We start from the raw sequence: 10,178 nt of genomic DNA, 5'->3' as shown, positions 1-10,178 counted from the left end.
AATTAAATGATTCATCTCTCTTTTACGCGGCGATCTAGAAATTGAAGGCTATCCCTGCTGTAGGGTACTTTCACGGTTGCTCGGTGAGTCCTAGATGTGGGGGTGGCCGCCTCTTACTCCGTCGCGATCGTAAAAAACCTCTAGGGAAAAAAACTAAAGAAGTCTAATACAAGGGGTTCGGTTTTGCGTTTGTTGTCTGGGGTGGTGGGGTGTGCTCCTTGTGTTTTTATTTGGGACTGTCGAGCAGATGAACAAAAAAACACAAAGCCTTCCTTGACGAAGGAATAGATTGGACACAACACATTTCCGGCTTCTTTCTTTAAATGTCGCCTTCCATTCTACCTCCTTCTCTTTCTTACTGTCTTCTAGCTTTTTCTTCTCTACTCCTTCTCCTCCTTCTTTTTCGTCCTCTCCCTTCCCACCCCCATATGTCCACTCCTTTTCCCATTCCACCTTCCCATGCCTGATACATACCGCTTCTTACTCCCCAACCCCGTCCCCCCCTACCTCCCTCCTTCCGCACCTTATTTCCCCCTCTAATACTAAAGAAACTGCCCTCCCCGCTTTTATCCCTTATAACCACTCTTCTTACTATCCGTATGTCGCTCAAGCTATATATCATCTTATCGAAAAACATTTACCAACAAACGAACTCTTTAGTGCGCCCATGCTATATTTTTGCATATTCATGGTTGTTCCTTCCCCCCTATATATCACCCCCCCCCCAGCGCCCCCCCCTCCAACATGGTATCTCTTTCCGTCTTTCCCCCCCCCCCTTGCCTCCCCCCTTTGTTGTCCCTCCCCCCTCGTTCATTGTCCCCTTCCCCTCCTACCCCCCCCCCCCCCCACTGCGCACCTCCCCCTCCCCCTGTCTCCACCTCTCTCACCCTCCCCCCTTCTACTTATCCCCACCTCCCTGCTCGCACCTCTCACCCCCCGCCCTCCCCCTTCCCATCCTCCGTCTCCCGTACCCATATTTCTATCACCTCCCCCTCACTAACTAACCCCCACCCCCCCATCTCCCCTCCCATTCACCCCCTCGGTCCTCACCCCTTTGTTTTCTTCCCGCCCCGGGCACACCCTCCCCTTCCTCCCCCTCAGTTCCCCCCGACCTTTTCCGTCCTCCCCCCCCCCCCTTGGTCTTCCCCCCTCCTCCCACCCCCCTCAAATGACCCCCCCCCACCCCTCCCCTTCTCCCCCCACTCTGCCACCCCCCCCCTCTTCCCCCCCCCCTCCAACATCCCCCCTCCTTCCCTTTCGCCCCCTCCGCCTATGTCCCCCCCTCCTCACCCCCCTCTTCCCCCTATTTTCTATTACAGGCCCCTCTCCTTTCCCCTCCCCCTTTCCCCCCCTCCATCCTTTCCCTCCCTTTTCCCCCCCCCTGCCCACTTACCTCCCCCCCCCTCTTCCACTCTAACCTCCCCCCGTTCCTTGCCTCAACAGACCACGACCTCCCCCACTCCCCCTCCCCCCACATCCTCCCCCCACGTCCTATAGCCAAACCCCTCGCCTCCCCTTACTCTTCACCCCTTCGACATCCCCCCCCTCCCCCCCCTCCCCCTCCCCCCCCCCTGCCCCCCCCCTCTGAGCCACCCTCGGCCATTTACGCCCCCCTTCCTTAGCCCACGTGCGGCCCCTCTGCGCTTTAACCCTCTCCCCCGCATTCCCCCCACTCCCCACCCCCCCACTCCACATTTCCCCCTGGAAAGCCTTACCCCACCCCAACCAATCAACACAACACCCCCCCCCCCTCCCACCCCCCCACCCAACCAACTAATCAACCCCCCCCCCCCCCCATCCCCCAAACACCTCCCTCCCCCTTCCTTTTCCCCTCTCCCCCCACCTCCTCACCCTCCCCCCTCCCCCCCACACCTTCCCCCCACCCCCCCATTCCCTCTCCCCCGCCCCCTTGCACCGGCTCACTTACCCCTTTTTTTCCCTACTCTCTACACCTTATCGACCCTCACTCTCATTTGTACGCCCTCCTCACCCCCTATCCCCTCATACCCCTTCCCCCCCCCCCCCCTCCTCCTCGCCCCACCCCCCCCCCTCCTTTAACTTCTTTCCCCGTTCCCTCCCCGTTATTCTCCCCCCCTCCTTTTTCTACCCCTCTCCCCCCCCCCCACCCCCCCCCCCCCCCCTTTCCTTGCTCGCTCCCCCCCCTTCCCCCCTCCTTTATTCCTACCGCCCCCTTCCCTTTCCCCCATGCCTTCTCTCCCCCCCACCTTTTTTTCCAAACATACTCCACCCTCACCAGTACCTCTGCTTCTTCTATTTTTTCCCGCCGCCCCGGTTTTTCCATCTCTCCACCCCATCCTCCCCTCACACACTTTTCCCTTGCACCCACACCCCTTCTTCTCCCTCCCCCCTCCCCCCCCCCCCCTATCCCCTCTTCCTTACACCCCACACACACCCCCCCCCTCTCTCTTTCTCCCCTCCCCCCCCCCCCGCCCCCCCCTCCTGCGTTCGCCACCCCTCCTTTCTTTTTTCTTCTCTTACTTCGCCTCTCCTTCCTTCCCCCCCCTCCCTTATTCTTTTTACCCTCCCCTCTACCCCTTCCTCCTCACCCTTCCCCTCTCTCTCCTTTTTCCCTATCCATTCCTTTACCTCCAACCATCCCCCCCTCCTCCCCCTCTTCCCCCCCCCTTCTTCGCTCTCCCTCTTCCCCCCATTTCCCTCCACTCCTCCCCCCCCCTTCGGCTCCTTTCCTCTTTTTTTTATCTCGACCTTTCCCCCCCCCCCCCCCTTCTTTTCCCACTTCCCTCTCCCTCCCCCCCCCCCCCTTCCCCATCATTTTCTTCCTCTCACCCCCACTTCTCTCGTCACTACTTTTCTCCGTTTTCCGTTACGTCACTACCCCCCCCCCTTCCGCTTACCCCTCCTCCTTCCCTCTCCTCCCCATTTCTTTTTACATCCTCTACCCCTCCTCCCCCCTCTGCCTACTAATGTACCACTCCTCACTACTCTTCTTCTGCTTATTCCCTTCTCTTGCCTTTTTTTTTCCCCTCTCCCCCTTATATCCCTCCCCTTCTGTCCCTCACCCTCTCCTCACTATTTCCCACCCTCCCCGCGCGCTTCTCCACTCCACCCCCCCCCCCCCCCTCCTCTTCCCCTTCCCTTCTATTTTGTTCCCTCCTTCACTTCCTCATGCCCTCTTCACCCATCCCCCCACCTTCTCTTCCCCTCTTCTCCTCCCTAACTATTCCCCCCCCTTCCCCCCCCCTTTTTCTCCCCTCTCTCATTCTCCCCCTTTTTCACTCGCCCTTCCACCCCCTCCCTTTCTCCCCACCTTTCTTTTCTCCCTATTTACCCCCCCCCCCTCCCCGTCCCCTCCCCCCCGTTCCCTCACCCTTTTTTTCCGTTCTCTCCCCCACTTTTTTTCCCCCCTCCCCCTCCCCTATCCCCTCCCATCCCCTATTCTTCCCCTCCCCCCCTCCCCCCCCCTTTTCTCGCCCCTCCCCCCCTTTCCTTCCTTTTTTTTTTCTTCCCTTTTTCCCATTGCTCCTTTCCTACCCCCCCCTCCCCCCCTCACCTCATCACTTCTTTATATTCCCACTTCCCCCCCCCCCCCCCCTCCCCCCCCCCTATTCCCCCCCCCTTTTCTTTATCCTTTTATCCCTCCCCCCCCTCCATCCTCCTTTCCCCCTTTGCCACCCTCTTACCCCCTCCCTCTTCTTCCCCCCCCCTTTACTCCCCTTTCCCCCCTTTTCTCCCCCCCTCCCATCCCACCTTTTTCCTCCCTCCTTCCTCCCGCCCCCATCCCCACACCCCCACCCTCCTTTTTCCCCTCACTTCCTACCCCCCCCCTTCCCTTCCCCCCACTCGCTTTTCCTCCCACCCTTCAATTTCCACGCCCCTCTGTCCCCTCCTCTTCCCTTCATTTCGCCCCTTCTCCTTTCCACCCCAACTCCCCACCCCCCTTCCCCGCCCCCCCCCAAACCCGTACCCCTCACCTATTACCCTTTCCCCCCCTTTCCTCCTCTCCCCCCCCATTCCCCTTGTGCTTTTATTTTACCTTCCCCCCCCCCTTCTCCCCAGCCCTTCTCACTACTCCCAACCCCCTCCGCCCCCCCCCCCTTTCCCCCATATTTTTCCGCCCTCTCCTTTCCCCCCCTCCCTCCCCCTGCCCTATTCCCCCCTCCCTTCGCGTCATTCACCGTCTGTCCTTCCCCATCCCCCCCCTATCCCCTCCCCCCTCTACCCCCGCTTTCCTCCCCTATTCTTTTCCCTTTCCATCCCGTCATCTATCGTTTCCGATGACCCTCCCCCCTTCACCCCCGCTCCCCCACCGTCTTAGCCATCGCCTCCCCCATCCCCCTTCCCCCCCGCATCTTCCTCTTTTTCGGCGTCCGACCTCGTTTTACCCCTAGTCGATAATCTTTTTGTTCCTCCCCATCCCGCCGCTCCGTACTAACACCGTCGTCCATCCTCACCCACCCTTGCCCCGCCCGTCCCTGTCCCTACTCCCCCTACCCCCCTTCCTCTCCGTGCCCCCGCGCCTCGCCCCCCCCCTTTTCACGCACCCCTCGACCCTTGTTGACCCCCCTACGATTACCCCCTTCTTCGTCCTCTTTTTGTTTTTTTTCTTATCACACCTTCTCTTTCACCGCGATCATCCGCACTTCTTTCGATGTTTCCCGCCTTCCCCCCCTTCTTCTCCTCCCCGAGCACCTCCATCCATCCCATCTTCCGCACTTAATTCATTAAATCCTGCGTCTCACTTCCCCACCCCCCCCCCCACCCCTCCCCCTTACCCCCCCCCCCTCTTTTCCCCCCCACCCCCTTCCCCGCCTCCCCCTCCTCCCCTCCCTCCCCCATCCCCTCCTCCCCTTTCACCCTCTCCCCCCCCCCACCCGCCCTTTCCACCTCTTCCTACGTTCTCCTCCCCCCCCCCCTCTTCCCCTCCATCCCCCCCCTTCCCGCCTCCCCAGACGTTTATTCGCTTTTCCCTTTTTCCCCTCTCCCCTCCCCACCCCTCCTCTATCCTGCGCACTTAAAGTCCCCTTCATCCCTCCCCCTCCCCCCTTGCTCCCTGCTGGTGTTACGCGGCCTATCTTCCCCTTACTTTCGCATTATTTTTCCCTACCCCCTCCCGTTGCTCTTCTTCCCATCGCTCTTCTCTCCTCCACCCACACTTACCAACTTTTCTACTGGCATCCCCCCCACCTCCCTTCTCCCCCCACTCACTTTCCCCCACCACTTTACACCTTCTTTCTTGTCCATCAGACTACTCCCCCCCCCCCTTTCATTCACCCCCCCTATCTTGTCTCCCCCCCTACAACTTCACCTTTTATTTTTTCTTTTTCTTGATCCCCCCTATACCCCTCTATCCCCCCTCCCTTTTTTTAACGCCCCCCCCCGTTTTCGTAACTTTCCTCCCCTCCCTTATTTTCAGTTCTGTCTACAATTGCCCCTCATCCCGCTCTCCCCCCTCCCACGCTTTTTTCTCTGTTGCCCCCTCCCTTCTTTTCTTTTTCCTCCCCCAATCCCACCTCTTCTCTACCCTTCCCACTCCTTGCTTCTCTCTCCACCCTCCTAGCGTCGATCCTCCACCCACCCCCCCTCTGGACGTATTTCCCTTACCCCCCCACCTCTCCACCCCACCCTTCCCCACCCCCTCCCCTCCCCCCCCAACCCCGCCCCTCCCTCCCCCCTCCCCCCCCACCCCCTTTCCCCCCCCGCCCCCTCCTTACCCATCCTACCTTTAACCTCGCCTCCCATCCACCCCCCCCTCTCCCCCCCCTCTCTTTCTCTATTCCCTCACCTCCTACTCGCTCTCTCCCCCTCCCCTCCCCCCCCCCACAATCCCCCCCACCCCCACCCTTCCCCCCTCCTCCCCCTTCCCCCCCCCCCCCGCCCACCTTCCTCCTTCACCCCCCACTCCCCCCCCACCCCCCACTTTCCCTCCCAATCTCCCCCTACTCTTCCTTTTAATCCCCAATCTTCCCCCCCCACTACCTAACCCCCCCACCCATCCCATTCACAAATGAGCCTGCCTCCATCCCCTCCCTTGCCCTCCCTCCTAAAAAATTCCTTAAATTTAAAATTTCTTAAAAATCCCCGCTCCGCCTTCTTATATTCCCCCCTCATCCCATTGAACTAAACTATCATAATTTTTCTCTCTCTCGCCCTATTTCCTTTTCCTTTCCCCTTTGTGTTCGTATCCCGTCTTCCCCCCTGCCCTCCACCATCCACCGCCCCTACCCCCTGTATCGTTGATGCTCCCGCCCCCCCTTAGCCCCCCTAAGTATTTTTTTTCCCTCATTTTCGATTCTCCTAAAAAATAATATAAGATAATACAAAATTTTGAGAAACTTATATAAAATTTCGCTGATTTCCCCCCCCCTTTTCCTGCCTCCCCCCCTTCTTTTCCCCTAATCTCTCATCAATATTTTCCCCTCCTCCCCTTTATGTCCCACAATACCCCCCCCATCCAATAAGTAACCCACTCCTCCACCCCCCCCCAAATCCAAATATAAAAAATTCCCACATTACCTATTTTCTCCCCATCTCTCCCTAAATCCTCCCTAACATCCACACACCCCCGCCCCCCCCCTTATTCCCCCCCCCGTCACCCCCGATCTCCCCCTTTTTTTTTCACTATTATGTTGCCGCCCCCTGGTTTTTTATTTATTTTTTTCCCCTCCGAGATCCTCTACACCCACCACAAGTCCCCCTCCCCTTTACTCTCCCCCCCCCCTTCTTTTTTTTCCCTCCTTTTCCACTCCTTCTTCCCCTGCTCCCCCCCCCCGCTGGGGGTTAGGGGGGGGAGGGACCTTCGTCGCGCCTCATGGGACAGAGCTCTCGCCACCCCCCTCAATACCGGCATGCTTTGTGGAAATCCAAAGCCTCCCCCTCAGCGCACACACCCAGCAGCTCCCCCCAGCCCGCATCCCCCCCAGGTCGTATGGGGTCCTGGTCACCGAGTTAATTATGGGAGTTCTGTTTTTCGGGCTCTTTCGAAGTTGTTCCTCTCTCCATGCGGCGCCCACACCCGAACTCGGCTGAGCCACCCTCCTCTCTCGCACCCCCTTCAAGCGTTAGTGGCCTTTGGTTTGATTACATATTTAAGGGTAGTACGTGGATGGTGGACATTCCCCCCCCCCCACCGAGCCACCCCCCCCTCCCCCCTCCCTAGCCACCGCCCCCCTCCCACCTTCGAGCCACCCCCCCCTATCCGTCCCCCCAGCCACCACATTGTGGTTTTTTTGTAGATTTTTCACCCCCCTCAACCCCTTCCGCACCCCCCCCCTGATCCTCACCGTCCCTGTCACTCCCCCTCCGCTCCTAACCCCAATGGTCTACTGCCGCTGACAGATTTGATGGATATTGATAGGTTGAACTTGGGGGGGGGAGTCGGTCCTGCTCCCCGACCCACCGCCCCCGCAGTCTGGTGTGGAAGTTGAAGGTCTCTCCCTCCGCCCACCCATACCCCACCCCCCACACTCACCCCCACGGCACCCACCCCCCGCCCCCGCACGCGCCCCCCCCCCCCCCCTCGATGGCTTGCCCCCCTCTCTTATGGCCGCTTCCTGGTTTTGGGATACTTGGCTCCGTATACCTTCTGTTTCTGGCGGGGTTTCTTGCCGTATCACGGTTTTTGATTTCACCACCCCCTCCCACCCGTCCCCGCCGGAGTGCCACTTTTCCCACACCCCCGACCCCCCCCTCCCCGCCCCCCCCTTCCGTGCTTGGGGGGGTCTCGCCCACCCATCACACCCCCCTAACCCGCCCCCCTCTCACCCCCCCACTCGGGCTAACCTCCCCCCCCTCGGTCTTTTCCCCCCACGTTGGGGTCTGTTTTCCCCCCCGGTCCCCCCCACCGGGCCACCCTTTTCTGTCCCGTCCCCACCACCCTCACCACCCCCCCCCCCCCCCCCCCCCCCGCCCCGGCACGACGCATCTGAGCCTCGCCCCCGGAACTCTCCTTCCTCCATCACACCACCCCCCCGACCTCCCCCCCCCCCCCCCCCCCCCCCCTACCACCACCCACCCCCCCCCCCCCGCCCCCCCCCGGGGGGGGTCTTGGTTACCACCCCCCCCCCCCCCCCCCCCCCCCCCACTTTGTCCCCCCCCCCTCTCACCCCCACCTCCTCCCCCCCCCCCCCACCTCCCCCCCCCCCCCCCCAACCACCCCCCCCCCCCCCCCCACCCTTCCCCCCCCCCCCCCCCCCCCCCCCACCGTTTCCCCCCCACCCCCCACCCTCCCCCCCCACCCCCCCCCCTTTTGTTTTGGGGTTCCCACCCCCTTGTTTTTTTGGGGGGGGTTTTTGGGGGTCTGTGAGTGGAGCTCCCACTTCCCCCCCCCCCACCGCCCGCACACCCCACCCCCCACTGTCCCCCCCGGCCCCAGCCCTGACCCCCCCCCACCCCCGCCCGCTGTTGGGATGTTTGTGTGGGTGGAGGGGGTTATTTCCCCCCCCTCCCGCCGCGCCGCCCGCTCGGGACCCCGCCTGCTGTGACTATATCCCCCCCCCCGACCCTCGGTGTGTGCTGGATTTGTTGGGGTTGGAGTTGGGTTGCCCCAGCCCAAGCACACAGGACCTTAGGCCCCCCCCCCCGCCCCACGGCCCCCCACCACTGGCCCCCGCTCCCCTCCCCAGACGTTCGGGTGGCTTCCGCCGCCCCCCCCACAATATTTTTCCTGAGGGGGGGGGGTTGGTTGATTGGTGTCCCCCCGCCCTGCCCCCCCAACACCTCCCCACCACTTCCCTCCCCCCTGTTGGGGGCTGGTGAGGCACTGGTACTTATAAAGTTTCCCCCCACCCCCCCCCCCCTCCCACCCCCATGGGCGGGAGCTGGGGTGCGGTGCTGGTCTGAGGGCGTTGTTTTGTACATGTTGTTCCCCCACGCGCCATACCACACGCCCACCTCCCCCCTCCCCCCTTTGGGGGGTTAGTCATGTACTCTCCCCCCCCCCTCGTTAGCGTGGGGGCCTGGGTCCCCCCCACCCCCCGGGCGGGCCCCTTTATTGCTGGGTTCCCGTCCCCCGCCTGCCACCCATCCACCCGCTTGCATTTGTTCCCCCCAACCCCCCCCCGCCACCCCCACCCCCCCCCCACCCCCCCACCCCACCCCCCGCCCCCCAACCCCAGCACACCGCGGAAAAAAACAAGAGGCTAGAATCTCACCAACCCAACCCCCCCCCGCCCCAGCGCCCCTGGGGGGGGGGGTTCCAGCTGAGTGAGGCACTGGGTGGTCGGTTAGCCCATTGCTTCGGCTGTTTTCTTACACGAACCATGCTCTCCCCCTCCCCCCCCCCCCACGGACCCTCCCACCCCCCCCCCTCACCCTCTGCCATCACCCATACCCCACCTACATGGGTTACCCCGGTTTTCCACTCCCCCCCGCTCCCGCACCCCCCACCACCCCCCCCCCCCCCCCCCGCCCCCCCTCCCTCCTTGGGGGTCTTAGTTGGGTTACCCCCCACACTCCCCCCCCCCCTCCCTCCTTCCACGCCCTCCTCATTTCCGCCCCCTCTCCCCCCCCCCCCCCCCCCCCTGTTTTCGTTTTTCCCCCCCCCCTTGCTTTTTCCCCCCCCCACATAGCCAGGGTCCTTACAGCTCCACACCTCCCCTGTATCCCAACGCCCTACACCCTGGCTCCCCCCCCTTGTTTCCCCCCCCCCCCTTTTTTCTCCCCTGTTTCCTTCCTTCACCCCAGCCCAGCACCTCTATCCCCCCTTTTTTTTTTTTTTTTGCAACTTTTTATTTTTTTTTTTTTTCCCGGCCGCCCCCCTAGCCTCCCCCCTCTAAACCTCCCACTAGTCGCCTCTCGCTGCCCACCAGCGAACTGTAACAGCCATTAAAGAGACTATCACTGTCTAGCAACTGAACATTTAGGCCACACGCTACACTCACCTGCGCACAAAACCATGTCCAAAGACACAAAAAACTGCTTTCCCTAAAAACCTGTAACCCCGATCAAATGAAAACCCGCCTATTGTCACACACAAGCCGCCCCTATAAACATTTTTCTTTTAAAACCTAATACTTATAGGAAAATCTTTCCCCACGGCAGCTCCTAAGCGAAGAAGTTAAAACATTGTTCCACTATAAAAAGGACGCTTTCCCCCTTTTTCAGCTGAACTTTTTTTATTTTCCCAGATACTCCCACCTAATCCCCCCACTTTTTAAAAAAAACTTACATTTCACCCTCTTTTCCCCCCTTCCCTTCCC

This window comes from Engraulis encrasicolus, unplaced genomic scaffold (assembly GCF_034702125.1).
Source record: "Engraulis encrasicolus isolate BLACKSEA-1 unplaced genomic scaffold, IST_EnEncr_1.0 scaffold_38_np1212, whole genome shotgun sequence".
NCBI lineage: Eukaryota > Metazoa > Chordata > Actinopteri > Clupeiformes > Engraulidae > Engraulis > Engraulis encrasicolus.
This window is presented reverse-complemented; position numbering follows the sequence as displayed.